Source organism: Delphinapterus leucas, chromosome 17 (genome assembly GCF_059928025.1).
Source record: "Delphinapterus leucas isolate spDelLeu-1000000601 "Yukka" chromosome 17, BTC_Dleu_Yukka2, whole genome shotgun sequence".
Taxonomy (NCBI): domain Eukaryota; kingdom Metazoa; phylum Chordata; class Mammalia; order Artiodactyla; family Monodontidae; genus Delphinapterus; species Delphinapterus leucas.
Genome location: NC_143145.1, coordinates 14150339 through 14168147, shown reverse-complemented (window position 1 = coordinate 14168147; position 17809 = coordinate 14150339).

The window sequence follows — 17809 nt, the reverse complement described above, 5'->3', positions numbered from 1 at the left end:
ACCAGGTGGCAATGACAAGATGAGGGAAGTACAAGGCAGGACCCCAGAAAGAATTTTGAGGCCATGACAAGCCAGACGCATCTCTGTGACTCTTAGAGCATTCTTGCTGTAACAGGTATCCTTTGCATTAAGAGTAATGAGTCATCTCTTGTTTAAAACATGGCAAGTAGCTGAGATTATTAAGAGTAAAAATGAACTTCCTTGTCCCGGAAGGGAAGGAATTGGTCAAACACTAAGATCTGAACTTAATAGCCAGACTATGAGAATGAAGAATTACTTTTCAAACTCAGATCACTCATGTGAGCAATGCTATTAATAATTGCTAACATTTATTGAATGGTTACCACATGCTGGGCTTTCTGCTATGCTTTTTATGTGCCTGACCTCACCGACTCCTCACAATAACCCAATGAGAGAGGTATTCTGTATATCTCCAGTTCATATATGCGGGAAGTGGGACTTAGGTTAAGTACCTTGCCTAGGTCCTGGGAATAGCAAGGGCAGAACTGGGATCTGAAGTCAGGTACGACTTTATGAACTTGAGAAGTTCTGTAAGATGACTGCTAAGATTGAGTATGCCCTCTAAAACGGTTTGCGTATAGGTGGGCCAAGGGGTAACTGGGTTGTTATTGTTAGGTTGGGGGCCTGGGTTTCATAAACTGCTAATGTGAGAAGACCGTCAAGACATCCTGATGTTGCCAAGGGCAGACGCCAAGTCGCCGTGTATTCATGGAAGTGTCCGTGGGTGCTAAATGGTTGGAATAGACCCTGTGGACCACTCCCTGCCCTAACATCCCAAATGTGGGTCCAGACCTCCCAGGAGCGTCCAGCCTTCATGGAGTGGGAGGCTCTGGAGTAATGATGTCCTGGGAATTGGGTGACTGTGATGCTTATTTGGGGTTCCACCCTTTGCTGGCTGTTTGACTTCAGCCAAGGGACTTAGTCACCAGGGAAATTACTTTTCTCACCTGTAAAATGAAGATTATGAGACCTGACTCTTGCCTTCCTCACAGGGAGGGCAGGAGATCACCTCACCAGAGTCTTTTGATCTGCTTGAGAGCATCCTGCTTAATTGCCCAGCCAGGCACTCGAGCAGCTGGGTGAAAGTTTTATGACCCGAGATTCCCACAGCCCATTATCCACATGCTCCCAGAAGCCCTCTGAGGTTTTCAATGAGAGATTTGGCTGGCGAAGGTTCTGCCAGGCCATGAGCAGAGATTTCTCAGAGCCTTAGTCATGGAATAGGCGGTTTCCCAGGGAAACTCTTGCCAAGGCTTCCATTTATTCATGTAATATTTCTTAAGAGCTCCGATGCACACATGGCGATTTCTCACCCCTCCCCAGGCTTGTCCACAGCAGTCATCTCTGGTGTCGTGGAATCCTGCCAGCTCTCAAGGACAACTCTTGGCCAGTTTAGCCAGAGCCTGGATGTGCTCTGTGCCCTCTGGTTCCAGCTTTTAAAAGGCTTCTTCAAGAGAGTAGTCTGTCCACCTCCTCACTTCTTGTTTGGACCATCACAAAAGCCTCCTAAAGACTCTCCCTGCCTCCAGCCCCGCTCTCTCTCTGTCTGCCACACTACATCCCGACGCACAGGAGGTATTGCTTCCCTCCTCGAAACCCATCAATCCTTCCCCATTGGCCACGTGGTAAAAATGGAGCAAATTCACCTGGCACTGAAAGCCCTGCTCTAACTCGAAAGCTGGCCCCCCCCATTTCCTTTCTTTCCCCATTTCTCCTCTCTTTCTATGGTCAGTTCATTGATTAAGTTTGCCATTCTACTTTATTCCCTTATCACCTCCTGTGTGCCAGGAGCTGCATTACACTCTGGGGAACAAAGTGAGAGCCCTGTTCTCATGAGGCTCACGGCCTCCTGGGAGATACAGACACGTACACTGGTGAGTGCCGGCCATGCAGTTGGGTAAGTGCCATAACATGGGAAATGGAGGGTCAACTGGAGGGAGCCCATTGGAGGGAAGCCTGATCTTCCTGGGGTGAGGGTGATGATTGGGATGCAGACTGACAGAGTCAGGTGTGGACGGTGGGAGTGGAAAGCGTGTCCCATCAAGAGTGACTCTGGTGTGAAAGAGGGCGCAGGAAGTTGGGGAGACTGACACAACTATGGCAGTTCACGGCTTGGGAAGCAGCCCAGTTTCTGAAGGTCCTGGTGAGCCTTGCCTGGACATTTTCCTGGAAGAAAAGGAACCAGAAGCAGGGTGTGGTCTCCGCCCTCCTTGCTGCGCAGCCTGGCAGGTACTCTCAGACTCTCAGGCCTTCGCCAGGGCTGGTGTTTCTCCCTCACGGCCCCTCCCTCCTTTCCCCACCTCTCCCTGTTCTCCTCCTGCTGTGGTTCTACCCATCTTTCATTGAGTCCCTTCAAATGCCATCTGGATCTGGGATCAGTGTTCATTGTTCCTTCCTCTGGACACTTCGAGTCCATCGCTGGTATGTTACTGTTTATTGTATTCCACCTTATATTTTATGTCAGTTGCACCTGTTTTTCTCCCTCACAGGACTGAAAGTTCCTTAAAGGGCATATTAACCTTGGAATATTTACTTCTGCATTTCCCACAGCACTTAGCATACAATGCTTTGAGCCAGGCTTTCTTCAAGCTCCAGTTCCTCTGCTTATTAGCAACGTGATCTTGGACGAGTTACTTTATCTGTGAGACCTTGAGTTGTCTCATCTGTAGAATGGGGATCTTGATTTTTATTGGACAAGGTAATTGTGAGGATCACCTGGTTAGCACTCAATAAGCATTAGTTGCCCTCCTCGCTCCTCTGTTCTCTAGCTCATAAAGATTGCTGCAACGTCTTGGGAAAGCATCCCTGAGGGAGGGGTACCTCACTTTTCCTGTGGGTCCAGAGGAAGTGTCTGGTGCCCAGGTGAGATCCCATCTTCACTGGTTCGCTGAGTACCTGGGCAGAAAGGCAGGATATCAACATCATCGGTGGAGCCTTGGTTATCAGTGGCGGGCGACACCACCCAATACTAATCTGATCATTTTTTCTTTTAACACCTTCCATGGAACACTCATCCTTAATGTAAACAAAAAGAAAATGCTGGAAAGGAATCGCAAAACAAATTAAATCATGTGCGTTTCCTTGTCTAGGATTATGCCCTAAACCAAGGTAGGCTCCCAGGGAGAGGAGAAACAGCGGTCTGCCTATGAGTCTTCCCCTTTTCTACCTGGTCGCTGCTCAGCCTGTGTAAGGAATCTGTACTCTGAGACGACAAGGGTCATTGTCATGGCCCTGGTCGTCCTTGACAGCACCATCAGCAGCAGGCTGCTTCTTCCCCTCGTCACTGCCATTTGGTGGGGGGGGAGGCAGGGCAGAGCCCCATCTCCTATGCCATTCTCTGCAGCCCTCATCTGCATACATAGTCTCGTAAGTCCCAATCCTGCGTTTGTACAAACTTGATTCTCACTGCAACCCTGCGAGGCAGGTTGAACAACTGCCATTATCTTAATCAGTGAGGAATCCAGTTGCAGAGGAGTCAGGTGACTTGCCCAAGTGATGGCACGAGCCGGGAGAGGAGAGGGGGCCTGCAGGGCTGGGGCTGAGCCTCAGGTGGTTTGAGCCTGAAGAGGGTCGTTCGAAAGTGAGGACAGCCTTGTTTCTGGGCAGCCAGTCCTGGTTCCTCCTGATATAATGGTGTCTGAGGAATTTTTTTAAAGCACCAGTGAAAGCCAATTCCTTTTTCTGCCTCCTTTTGGTACTTGGAACTCCCACTGTGTGCCTGGGACATCGAAGTGTTGGCTGCATGAATAAAGATTGAAGGAACACATGAAGAATAAAAAGAAGATAAGAGTTTGCCCTGGGGTTTATGAGGCAGGTGTGATTTCTGGAATATTCCACAGATGCTCTTAACCTTCCTGCCTTGACTCATAGACGTGTGAAATCCCATCAACATATTCATCCTTGTTGAAAGTACTATAGACAGATCTTCCCTCTCTCTATTGCTTTACTCATGTTTCCTCATGGGGAGAACAGCTGTGTTGTCATATTGGGGATACTGGGAAAGACTGGTGTTCACTGAGTCACATCTGTTTGTGGAGCAGGGTTTCACGTCTCTTTCTCCTTCTGGACCTGCTGGATTCTGACATAGTTCCTTGCACTCTTGCTCTTCATGCTTTAAACTACCTTCCCTCTCCCTGCAGCTGTTTTAGGAAAAGTGTTGGCTAAAGAACAGAGATGATTCCTTTCTTTTTTTGCCAGCCTCTTAATTAATTAAAAAAAAAGTCTACTTCAATCAGGTAGGGTGTGCAAGGTTTAGAATTCCAAGAGACACATATCAGCAAATGGATTTTTCAACAAGACCTTTTCCATTTTCTACTCAAGATAATATTGAGATATAATCGTGTGTCACCTGCACTGCCTTCTCAGCTGTCTGCTGGAGAGAGTTCCTTCCTTGACCCGTGAGTGCTATGTGGGTGGGCTCCTTTTGGTGGGCAGTAGGATGTGCTGGGGCCTTGGTTCTCAAACCCAGCTGTACATCATAGTCACCCTGACCACTTGAAACAGAATTCCCTGGAGGTGGGCCCAGGCATTGGGGTTTCTTAAAAAAAACTCCCCTTATCTAGAATATGGATCCAGATGGCATATCCATATTCTAACATGCGATGTGAACCACTGCTCCAAGGCAGTCTCCATTTCTAAAGAGAGAAATACACCTTTACATTTAAATAAAGTGAATTTTTTTCATTTCTACAGACAGTTCCTTCTATCTATTATCTAGTGGGAATAAGCACCCAGTGGGAGAAGCACCCTAGTACCCGGTGGGAGAAGAAGGGATGAGAAATGGTACTTTCAGCTCCAGCGCCTCCTAAGAGCCTGGAGTCTATAGACCTTCATCCTTTAATCCTCACACCACCTTAAGGGAGGCGTCACCATTCAAATGGAATTCAAGTGAAGAGACTGTAGCTCAGAGAAATTTAGGGACATGCCTGAGGCTTGCATGGTAGGTCAGGGTAGAACTAGGATTTGAATGCAGGCCTGCTTGGCCCCAAAGCCCAGTTCCCTTGCTCCCTACCTGTGGGTCACACCCTGTGGCCCCTTCAGACTCTTACAGACCCTGTGGTGGCAGTTTAGACCCACTCCTGCTCCAAGGCCTCTGGATGACAGGATCTGTTATAATCGTACCCTCCAGATTGCCTGGGGAACCCTTGTGGCCAAGGGTCCTTTCCTCTTAACCCAAAGGACCACCCAATATTCCTAAAATTCCCCAAAGTCAGCCTACGTATTAATCCCCCAGGCTGTCCCTCACAGAGGGCATCAAATTTTTTTTTTTTTTTTGCAGTACGTGGGTCTCTCACTCACTGTTGTGGCCTCTCCCGTTGCGGAGCACAGGCTCCGGACGCGCAGGCTCAGCGGCCATGGCTCACGGGCCCAGCTGCTCCGCGGCATGTGGGATCTTCCTGGACCGGGGCATGAACCCGTGTCCCCGGCATCGGCAGGCGGACTCTCAACCACTGCGCCACCAGGGAAGCCCGCATCACATTTTTTAATCAGATCGGTATCCTGATTTTCAGCTTGGAAAAAACAGTCCCCATAACTACAGCTCCAACTGAACTCATTTCTCAGAATCCCTCCAAGAACCTGGGACTACTGTGTGTAAGAAATAAAGAACTGCGGACACTTGGCAACACTTTCTGCCTCTTCCTCCTGGTCGTCCTGTTCTCTCCAGCTGGGTGATAGCTGTCGAGAGGCTGGCAGGGCAGCCTAGGAGGAAATGGAACAGAGCATTTTGATCTCCATTAAAAGCCAGTTTTACAAAACCTGTACAAGAAGATGGGCTTCACAGAGGCAACGAGGATAAATGCTTAGGGTTTTGATTCACCGGAAACTCCATATATACCAAAAATAAGATCTGACCTCCCTCCCCCCCGTGCACACCTGCTGTGACCTGAGGGTGTATTCTTGTAAGTGGTCCCATTCTATTGAAAGTCAGGCCCATCGGGGGGTCATCATCAGTTCGGGCATTGGCTTAGAGAAGAGCATGCACAGGTTGGAAGGTATTTAGAGATGGTGGCTGGCACAGTAGAAGGATTTGAGATAGTCTATGAAAATGAAAATAAATAAAACTAAGAAAGTTTGTGTAACTTGGAGTGGGCTTGGGAAAAAAACAATAGCTATATTCTTTATGGCCTCAAGGGCTGTACCCTGTGTGTCAGGCTAGGCCAGGTCATGCTGTAGCAACAAAATAAGCCACAGAGATCACAGTAGCTTAATACAAGCCTGGTTTATCTCTCGTCTGCTAAAGCACAACGCAGATTGTGGGTTCTCTTGAATTTTGTAAATGGCAGTGAGTGATACCTTCTGGAATATACAGCCTGTGGGACAGCTGCTGCTGGGGAAGAGAGAGATGGAAGAGGCATATCAGCTTCAAGATACCTCAGCCTAGAAGTGACCAAGTTATATGAGCAGTGAAGCCAAAAATATTTACTATATTTACTATCTGGCACGTTGGAGACAGAGTTTACTGACCCTGACCTAGAGAACCAGCTGGGTTCTGAAGCCTTTCCCTTTCCCTTTTCTTTTTTTTCTTTTTTTTTTTTTTTTGCGGTACGCGGCCCTCTCACCACTGCGGCCCCTCCCGTTGCGGAGCACAGGCTCCGGACGCGCAGGCCCAGTGGCCATGGCTCACAAGCCCAGCCACTCCGCGGCATGTGGGATCTTCCCGGACCGGGGCACGAACCCGTGTCCCCTGCATCGGCAGGCGGACTCTCAACCACTGCGCCACCAGGGAAGCCTTTTCCCTTTTCTTCATTGAACATTACTTGTTTTAAATGTTTTACAAATTTAAGGTCATTGGATCTTTATAATAACCCCATGAGGTGGATATCATTATCTCCATTTCTCAGATCAGAAAATTGACATCTCACGACATTCAGTGAGTTGTCTGAGGTCACATAATTAGGACGTGGTTGATCCAGGATTCTAATCTGGACATTGGAGTTCCAGAATCTCTTCTCTAACCACTAAACCACACAGGTCACACAAACTTGCTATGAAAACACGAGCTTGAGGTTCCCGGGGGGCGGTGAGAATTTGGAATCCACGGAGATGATCAGCTCACAGGGAAGCAGAGCTGGAAAAGGGCTCAGAGAAACCAATGCCTCCTCCTTTATCAGGAGATGGCTAGGCTTCTGGGGAAACTGAAGCCCATGAGGGGAAGTGAAGTCAAACTTTCCCAGCACGATCTTTGTGCTCCAGAAGCTTAAAGGCTAATGAGGGGTGACTGGACCAAATCTCTTTAAAATGAAAACCACAAAATATTTTTTAGTATGGAAACTTAAAACATATCCCAAAGTAGAAAGAATGGTTTCATGGACCCATGCATCCTTCACTCAGTTGAACAATTATCAACATTTTGCCAGTCTCATTTCATCTATCACCTCCCAGTGATTTTAGAGTAGGGAATAGAATTTTTAAAATAAATCCCAGAACCGTCTTATTTTACACATAAACACCCCAGTGTCCAAATTCATTCTGTTGGAGGATTTGGGGGAGAAAATGAGGCCTAGACCAGCCCTCTGGGGGAAGGGCGCTGCCGTTTTCTGCAACAGTCAAAGGAAGATTCGCACACATCCGTCCATCCCTGGACCTTGATTCCGGGCTGTGACCCCCCTCCCCTGTGAGTAATGCCGGGGCCTGTCAGACTCAGGCAGCTCCTGGTGGAAAGAAGCACTTTGTGAATGCTGTCTGTAACCAGGACAAGAAAAAACAAATGTGCTGAGTGGATCCCTCATGCACAATCATCCTCTTTTCCCGAATGAGCCTCCTATCCTCTGTGGGGCGTCTGAGCCCTGCCAGATGGGTGTCGATGTCAGCTGAGTCACCCGTGTCATTCCTATTATCTCATTTACCCGTGTTTGTCATTTTCCAGCAGCATGACTCACCCGGCCCAGAGGAAAATGCAGAGCCTGGAGAGGTGAGTCTTTTATGGAACCCTCACAGCCACACCTTGGAAGCAAAATCCTTTCCCTCTGAACTCTCATCTGAGCACCCAAAAGAAGGGGCGAGAAAGGCCGAGGGGCTTTTGGACCTTTTGGAAGGGCCACTGGTCAGGGTGACAGGCTCTGGACTAGGTCTAGATAGACTCGTGGAATTCTGGAAAATCTCGATCCCACGCTGCAACCTGCCTGCTGGGTCTTCCCAGAGGGTGTGTTGTTCTTGGACTGGGCCCTTCAGTAGCCGAGGAGAGAAAGCTCTCTACCCAGCGCCCAAAGAAGCATCCTTCTCTAGAGGCTGCCAAGGCGAAAAGCAGGAGGAGGCCAGTGGAGCGTGCCCACTCTTGGCCCCTTCCTGGGCTCGATGACATCCATCCCTACACAGTGTTGGCCTCCTGGGCTGGGCATGGGCGCCGTGCTTGGTTCCCCATCCATTCCTGCTTGGAAGAGAGGAGAGGAGTCCTTTTACATCGTCTCTGGACCACGGCAGACATTGGGCCTCCTGCTTCTAGGCAGCCTTCCACCTCTCCATCACCCAGGGCTTTGTTCTTTACACAGCAGTTGAAGTGATCCTTGCATGTGGTAGAATGGACGGTAACACTCCCCTGTTTAAAAGTCTGCAGGGGCTTCCCTGGCACGTAAAATAAAATTCATATCATCACCAGGATCTACAGTCTTGGTATCCAAAGTGTGGTCCACCAGCCTCGGGGTGGGGGAGGAGGCCTGGTTAGAAATGCAGAACCTCAGGTCCCACCCCAGACTTGCTGAGCCAGAAGGCACACCTGTATCACGTTAAAGTGTGAGACACTCTACAACCCACGCGGGCCCAGTGGATGGAGCCTAACCTTGAGTCCTTCTCAGAATCACCTGGGGAGTTTTCACAGTGCTCATGCCCAGCCCCCAGGCCCCAGGGATCCTGATCCAATGGCCCCTCACTACCACCTGGAAGGTAGGTTTTATGGGTCCTGCACCTGTAACCGAAGAAGCCAACTCTCAGAGAGGTATGGCATCCAAGGGCACCCCGCCATGCAGAGGCTGAGACTGTTAGATGGATTCATCTCTGGCTGCAAAGGCAAGAGGAACTGAGAGTAAGGGCTCTGGATCCAGGCTTCTCTGGGTTTGATTCCTGCTGCACCACATACAAACTGGGCAAATCATTTATCATCTGAGCTTTATTTTCCTTATTTGTAAAACAAGTATAAAAAAGAACTCATGTCACGGCGATGGTAAGAAGATTAAATGAGATACTGTGCTTAGGATGGCATGTGAAGAGCTTAGTAAATGTTACCTGCCACTATTATCATGGTTATTTATTTTTCCTCACCCTCAGAGTTTTGGCCCTTTAAGCAACAGAAGCTCTGAATTATCTGGCTCTAGGCTTTTCTCTAGTGGTTCCATGGCCTATGTGGCACAGTGGAAAAGGCATGAGCTTTGGAGTTCTCTTGTTTGTTGTATGATTTAAACAGGCCACTAGGCCTCTCTAATCCTCTGTGTTCCTTATCTGTGAAATGGGGACATGAACACCCATCTCCAGATCTGGGCTGAAAATAGGATGTGAAGTCAGGTACAAGGCCTGAGCATACTGGGCCTTAGTCAGTCTGATCTTGTTAGAATGTGCGTCACGGGTACACCATCAAAGCATAGTCCTTGAAATTTCACCCTACATACCTACATATACCAATGTCACCAAAAAAAGCACAACCTGAAGTGTGAGAACTATGTTTTATTCAGCGGATTTTTCTAAGGACTGAAGTCTGGAAGACAGCCTCTCAGATGGCTCTGATGGACTGCTCCTAAGAGGTAAGGGGGAGCCAGGATACACAGGAGTTTTGCAACAAAAACCAGGTGGCCGGAACATCAAAAAATTACTGTTAATTGAAGAAAAGCAGACCTCTCAAGTTAATGAATTTAGCATTTTCTCTGTCTGGGAAGATGCAAGAGTCTGGAGTCATTGAAATCATTCCTTTGATATGCACCTTCACTACCTAGGGTCAGTATCCTACATTTCTGTATCCCGAATCCCCTCAGGGTGCACAGCTGGGGGCAGCTACAGTGGCTGCTGGCTTGATGGTTGCAACATTCTTTGTTTACTTATATGGCAGGCGACAATTTTCATCAACAGTAATAACCTTGAGCAGCAGGGCCCCTAGGGGAAGATGAGTTCCTCTCTCTGGACAGGAGTCCAGCGTTGGCATTCTAGGCAGATCCCACTCTCTTTTCTAATGCTAAGGGAATTGAGAACCCAAAGGTGAAATGCAATGGGTCACCAACCAGAGACACCTCAGCCCAGTCTGAGGGGCAGAGAGCACAGGTTCTGGAGTCCCGCTATCTGGATGCACATTGATTCTACCCTTATTAGCTGTGTGACCTTAGGCAAGTGGTTTAACCTCTCTGTTCTTCATTTTCCCTGACTGTAAATTAGGGCCGTACCATCTATCCCACTGAATGACTGTAAGGGTGGAATGTGTTAATAAAGGGAAACACTTTGAGTCATGTTTAGCACGTAGCAAGAGCTCCGTAATTGTTCTACACTCACTCCCTGGTTAGCTGCAGTGTCTCTTTTGTGATCCCACCTAACAGGACTTGCAATGTTCTGTTCGTTAATCTTGTTTTGCCATGAGCTCATCTCTGTGTTCCCAGAGCCTAGCAGCAGAGGGCTGGATACATACTTGGTGTTTATTACTATTATTATTTTTGTAAGGAGGAGTGAGGGTGCTCAGTGATCAGCTGACATGAGCTAGATGCCTGCAAACCAGTGTCACAGGAATTAGGCTCAAATTAGCAAGACCTGCGGCCATAGTCCAGGAATGCCTGGTCCCAGGCCTGGAGTAACCCTAATCGCATCAGTGGGAGAGAATTACTCACCACCTGTGCTGTGGCAGGGGCTGTGCATGTGCACGCCCCTCGCTTACGCCCGTGGTGTTGGAAAGACTGGCACGTGACAATTCAACACCGGAGAGAAAGCATTCTCACTGTCAGCCAATCACCGAACTCTCAGACTTTTATCAAACTCTCTTCTGTCCACACTGAGTCAGGCAGAGAGGGAGTTTTCAGACTCTTAGAGTGGAGCATCTGTCAGAGAAGCAAACTTTTCTCTTGCTAAAACTGACATTGATGCGTTTTATGCAATCAAAATTCTGTCTTTTTACCAAATTCTAAGTCACTTAGGAGTCCCTTCTTGTGAGGAGGTGAGAAAAACCTTCCCCTTCCGTAGGTACATTTTCATGTTGTTTTTACAAATGCTCATACAGCACTGTTCTTCCAGACACTGTTTAAGTACTTTATAACTATTAGCTTATTCTAACCTTCATAATGACCCTTGGAGGCAGGTAGCATACATACCCCATTCTATAGATGAGAAAACTAAGGCACAGAGAGCTAACTGTCCAAGACTCACAGCTAGTATCACAGAGGCAAGGGTCTACTAGCTTGGCTCCAGAATCTGGATCAGACCCCTAGGCTGTGTCATGTCATTTAATTCTTGCAACCTTCGTTCTGTAACCATCCCGCAAGGTAGCTATTTCCTCAGAGGGCACTGAGGCTCTGAGAAGTTAACTTTGCTCAAGGTTACACAGACTTAAGTGACAGGGCCACAGTGGGAATTCACTGCTGTCTGACTCCAAAGTGACAGCAGGTTGAGCTGAATGCTCAGTCCATGGTGGAAGAATATTCTACCTTCATAGGTGTCAATACGATGGGCGCTTTCCTCACATCTCCTGTGGACAGTCAGGAGCTCCCACTACTTGAATTCTCCTTTCTCTTTTTGCATTTTCTTTCTTCATCTCCACTTCTCACAGGGTTTGGAACCTGTAGTTGAATGCTGGATGGTGGTGCTGATAATCAAGGGCATCTTTGCCTTGTCGTTCACTATAACGGGAGTGTAGCTGGTATTTTCCTCTTTGTTTTCCAAGGACATTGGAGTACTGGTGGTTCCTCGGGGAACAGGCAGAGCCTTGCAGAGGGAGGAAGAAGGCGGTGGTACTGACCGAAGCTCTGCCTCTTGTTTGCAGGGGAACTTGGACACGTTATGCAACTTCTCTGATCTTCTGTGTTAACATTTAGAGTTGGCTAAGATTTGGGGTTGGTTGATTAGATTATTTTAATTTTTTAATTTTTTTATTTTTTGCCAAGCTGCGTGACTTGCAGGGTCTTAGTTCCCTGACTAGGGATTGAACCCGTGCCCATGGCAGTAAAAACGCTGAGTCCTAAACACTGGACTGCCAGAGAATTCCCTAATTTAGTTTTTTTTAAGCTGCAGAATATTTAAATTACAAAGAATCTTAGAAGTACCTCTAAATACAAATTTGCATCATGGGGGCCACAGAGGGCTCTGCAGAACTTAAGTATGGAAATCACTGGATGAGGTAATACCAAATTTGCACGGTCACATGAAGCCAATGGGATTGGTGTATTCATTTCCTAGGCCTATGGTAGCAAATTACCACAAGCTTGGTGGCTTAAAACAATAGAAATGTGTTCTCTTACAGTTCTGGACCAGAAGTTCACAATCAAAGTGTCTGGCAGGGTTGCAGTCACTCCACAGGCTCTAGGGAAGAATCCCCCTTTGCTTCTGCCTAACTTCTGTGGCTCTAACCATCCTTGCCTGTGGCTGCATAACTCCAGTCTCTGTTTCCATCTTTACATGAGCTCCTCCTCCGTGTTCTGTGTCTTCTGTCTCTTACAGGGACACTTGTCATTGGATTAGAGTTCACCTGGATATATTCCAGGATAATTTCAACTCAAGATCCTTAAGTTGGGACTTCCTTGGTGGCGCAGTGGTTAAGAATCCGCCTGCCAATGCAGGAGACGCGGGTTTGTGCCCTTGCCCAGGAAGATGTCACATGTTGTGGAGCAACTAAGCCCGTGTGCCACAACTGCTGAGCCTGCTCTCTACAGCCCACCAGCCACAACTACTGAGCCCATGTGCCACAACTACTGAAGCCCGCGTGCCTAGAGCCCGTGCTCCGCTACAAGAGAAGCCACCACAGTGAGAAGCCCGCTCACTGCAACTAGGGAAAGCCCACGTGCAGCAACAAAGACCCAACGCAGCCAAAAATAAATAAATAAAGATCCTTAAGTTACATCTGCAAAGACCCTTTAACCAAATAAGGTCATATTCAGATATTCCAGGGATTTGGACATGGACGTATCTTTTTGGGGCCACCATTCAACCCACTACAATCAGTAATAACTTTTAAGCATCTACTATGTGCTAAGCATGCCAGGGATACAGAGGTAATCAAGACAGAAATGCTACTCACTGGAAGCCTCTAGGCTCCTTTGACAATCTCTACTGAATTTCAGACTTTAGCATTGTTGTTTTCTTTTCTCCCTCCCCCCTCCCTTCCTTCCCTTTAAAGATGGGTTTATGGAGATATAATTTACAAATGGTAGTGTTTGCCCTGTGTGGGGAAACAGCTGGGGAAACAGGCTTAGAGAGGCAGCATAATTTCTTCCAGCATACACAGAGAGGAGGTGGCAGAGACTGGTCTTGAACCTCTGTTGTCTACCACCAGAGCCCGCCTCAGTCTCCATGGTCTGTATTCTTCCTCTGGATGCCTCCAACTCCTCATTTATCACCTGAGGAGGCTGACAAGATGCTTTCTAGAAACCCTGAGAGCTCTGACCTTGGAAACTCCCATGGTGAAGTGCAGGGGAACACTCCTTATTCAGAGGAGCCTTCCTGAAATGGAAATTTGTACGCCTCCTATAAACCTTGCCTGTTTGTGTCTTGTGTCCTGTTAAGTGGATTTACAGCTTCGGAGATCTCATTTCAATTTAACTAATCCTCACAAAATGGACAAGCGATTGAAATGATTCCTGTGAAGAAACTGCAAGCTGAGGACCACGTTAATGATGCCAACCCAGGGAACAGTAGGAGCATGGCTGACTCTATCCATCTGCAACCCCTAGCGTTTGCAGCTTTTCAGCTAATTACAAGAGAAAAATAATGGCCGTCTAAGTATATCAATCACAAAGTTGGTCAAAAGACTTAAAAAAATTATTAAGACTGATATTTGAAGTAGGGTCTGTGGTCCACTATCATTAATGATGACTGCGTCCTTGAGTGAATATTATGTGTTGACATAGCTAGTGAAAGGGTGAAGCCATTGCAATCGCCAAGACATTTAGAAAATTTTTCAACTGGTTAAAGCCATAATATACTCAACCCAGCCCTTTATAAAATTGAATTAAATGTGATCATTTTAAACTTATTACTTAATGTCATAATCCATCGGTCAAACCCTTGCTACTCTTGCTATGGTGAAATGGCTGAAGAAATATCTAAAAAGTACATAGTGATATATTACAATGGACTCCTTGGTCATTAAATATTGTTGGCAGATGCATAGAACTTTTGCTGAAGAGTTGAAGAAAACTTAAGTAATTCAGTGTGAGAGGTTTGCAATACAATTACTTTCCAAATTACAATTTGGAAAGTACAAATGTTTCCAACATATTTTAGCTTACATTATTTCTAGATTCTTCATTTCAGTAATGAAATACATTAGAACCCCCTTTCTTGTCAGCTCTTAAAGGAAAGAGAAACCAGAAAAAATACATTTTCAATAGTAAATGAATTTCTTAACAAATTTCAAACATTTCTTAAGCAATGTTTTTGGTATTTATGTTGACTGGAATGAAAAGAAAAAAAAAAAGGTAAATTTCACCAGCTAGTACTATATGTGAAATTTATTGCTGCATTTTTCCATAGCAAGCTATTGAAGCCAGGAGGTTAAAGTCACAAAAGCACAGAGCAAAATAGGATTTCACTGACGTGAATCATTTTACAGAGGCAAGAAGTTTAAAGTATAGCAGAATCTTTACAATACTTTGTAATTAGATAGGGAGTGCACCTGAAAATATTTTGCTCAAGCAGAGATTCTCTTATTCTCTTTTGGCAAAGTATTTGAAACAGTGAATGACCATAAAATCAAGGGTTTCAAATTATTTGACCTTTTCAAGGCTGACACGGGACTGTTGGGAGTGAGCTATAATAGATACATTTGAAAAAACAGAAGCATGCATATAAGTTGTCCCTGCAGGTTAAGTGTCATGATTTAATAATGAATGAGACAGTAACTGCCTTTCAAAAAAACCTTATAAACCACAATGAGATACCATCATACATGCATCAAAATGGCTAAAATGAAAAAGACAGACAATACCAAGGGTGAGCAAGAATGTGGGACACCTAGAACTCCCACAGTGCAGGGAACGTAAATTCATGGAACCTGTTCCGGCAACTGTTTGGCAGTATCTACAAAAGCAGAACAAAAGCAAACACAGTGACCCAGCAATTCCACTCTAGGGATATACCCAACAGAAATGCAAACATGTGTTTACCAAAAGATGGTTCTGAGTGCACATAGCAGCACTTTTCCTAATACTCGAACACTGGAATTTACCCAAACACCCACCAAAAGTGAAATGGATAAACTCATTGTTGTGTATTCACACAAGACAGTACTACATACGATGAGAATGAATAACCAAGACAACCTCAGTCGTATGGATGAATCCCACAAATGAGATTTTGAGCAAAAGAAGCCAGACACAAAAATGGGTGCCTCCTATGGGATTCCACTTATATGACGTTAAATAAAACACACACAGAACTAATCTGAAAGTTAGGAGAGTGGAGTGGTTGCCCTTGGGGGTGGGGGGAAATAACTGGAAAAGGCACAAAGGGGCTTTTGATGACGGGGCTGCAGGTAATGCTTCCTGATCTGTGTCCTTAACCGGGTGTGCTCACGTTGTAAAGCTACATCGATCTGGACAGTTACGTTACATACGCTTTCCTGTATGCATATTATTCTTGATTGAAAAGAAGAAAAAGATACTTTTTAGGTGAAGACAGTGTTTGAGCCCTGAAGATTTGAATCATTTCCAGTGTTAACATTGTTAAAAATGACGTATATAACCTATACCTCTACTCTTGAAAAGATTGAAACAGAATATTCTAGCCTGTTTTAAGCTTCTAAATGAATTGTTATTGGATATTAAACTAGGTTGGCTTTTTTTTTTTTGCCGCACTGAGTGGCTTGTGGGATCTTAGTTCTCCTACCAGGGATTGAATCTGGGCTCTTGGCAGTGATAGTGCGGGGTCCTAACCACTGGACCACCAGGGAATTCCCTTGAACTAGTTTTTTTTTTTTCTAAATCCAATAAATTGGTAGATGGAATTGAGAAATAAGTATTATGATGGAATAAGGCTATCATGTTGCATATATTTCATTTGAATCTACATATTTTTGTGAGGCTTCTTTTCCAACAATGACAGCAACTAAAAGCAGGTGTCAGACCAAACTGAATTTAAGACCAAACTATTAATCACTATGTCATAAAGATTCAACCAAGACTGAAAAATCTAGGAAAGCAAAATCACGTTGATCTCACTAAAAATTTTTTTATTATTATCAGTGATTTTTCAGGAAAGCAAAAAAAGTTCTTAGGTATTGCTAAATAAAATAAAAATTACTAAAATTGCTTAATTCTCTTGAATTGCCGTATATATTTTATAATATCAATAATATATTAGAATAATAGTATGTATATATAAATTAAAAATACATACACATACATTGGAGGTGCATGCTCAAAATTTTGTTATCAATATGGTGCTAGATCAAAAATGCTCAGACACCACTGGTCTACACCAGCATTTAGTCTTTAGAAACAAGTTATTTTAGTTGACGTGGGTCAGGAGTCAGGGAGATGAAGTTTTGAATCCTAGCTCTGCCACTCGCTAAATGTATGATTTTGAGCAATTAGTCCATGTATCTGGATCTGGGTTTTCTCATTAGCAGAATGGGAATTTAACACCTATATGGAAAAGTTTGTTGAGATCATTAAAATGAGTCAATATATGTACATTTCTTAGCACCTTGGCTGGCTGATGGAGGTTTCAATCAATAGTCACTACTACTGTCATATAGTTGCTCAGTAGTGTTTTCCAAACTTTCCTCATAATAAAGGTCTCCTGGGTGCTTGTTAAAAATGTTTTAACAATTTTTTAAATTGTTAAGACATTTGAACAAAATGTCTAAGCCTCAGGTGTTCTGAATTAGAATCTTCATGGGTGGGGCCTTGGAAGTTATATCTTTAGAAGATGGTTCTTATGCTTAAGCAAGTCTGAGGAAGACTGATTTACAAGGTGCTGAAGCTCTCTTTCCTTTAGTCATCATTCTCCATGTCTGAGTCTTATCTCCTAAGCCCCATGAACCCCACAGGACCATCTCTGTCCTGCACAGGGTCTAGCAGGGAGTGCTGTAAGCCACTGTGTGTGAAGGCCAAGGTGAAAGCTCCATGTCTGGGATGATAAGAAAAAGATGGGTCCTAGCTGGCAGAGCATAGCAACGGGGAGACTGGGAGAGGGAATAGGCCGAGATCTCAGCAGGAGAGGGGCAGCGTGAAGAAATGGGAGAAACTTCCCCCTTGGCGTGGGGCTTAGAAGTAGGACTAGGTCCTTGGGGGGCAGAGTGGGAGACTTTGGAGGCAAAGCATGACACACAGGCGCACTGGGCCAGCTCTGAGTCATTAAGCCCTAGGTCCAAGGTGGGAGCTGACCACAACTGAGACATAAAGTCAGCTCAGTCCACAAGTAGGAGGACTTGGGGTTTTATCATTTGATCTTGGCAAGAATCCATACATTCCATTGCTATGGACTTTTAGGAGAGGTTGGTTTCATGCATCTGTCTGATGCACGAGGATAAAGCAGGCTAGAAGCATAGGAGGTGCTTGCTTACAAAGGATCACCCGTGCTAGGTGCTTAATGCACATTCAGCATGCAGTTGGGAAATCACACTAAATTCTGTCATTTTTGTCTTCTGTGCCTCTGCGTACTTGTTTCCCCC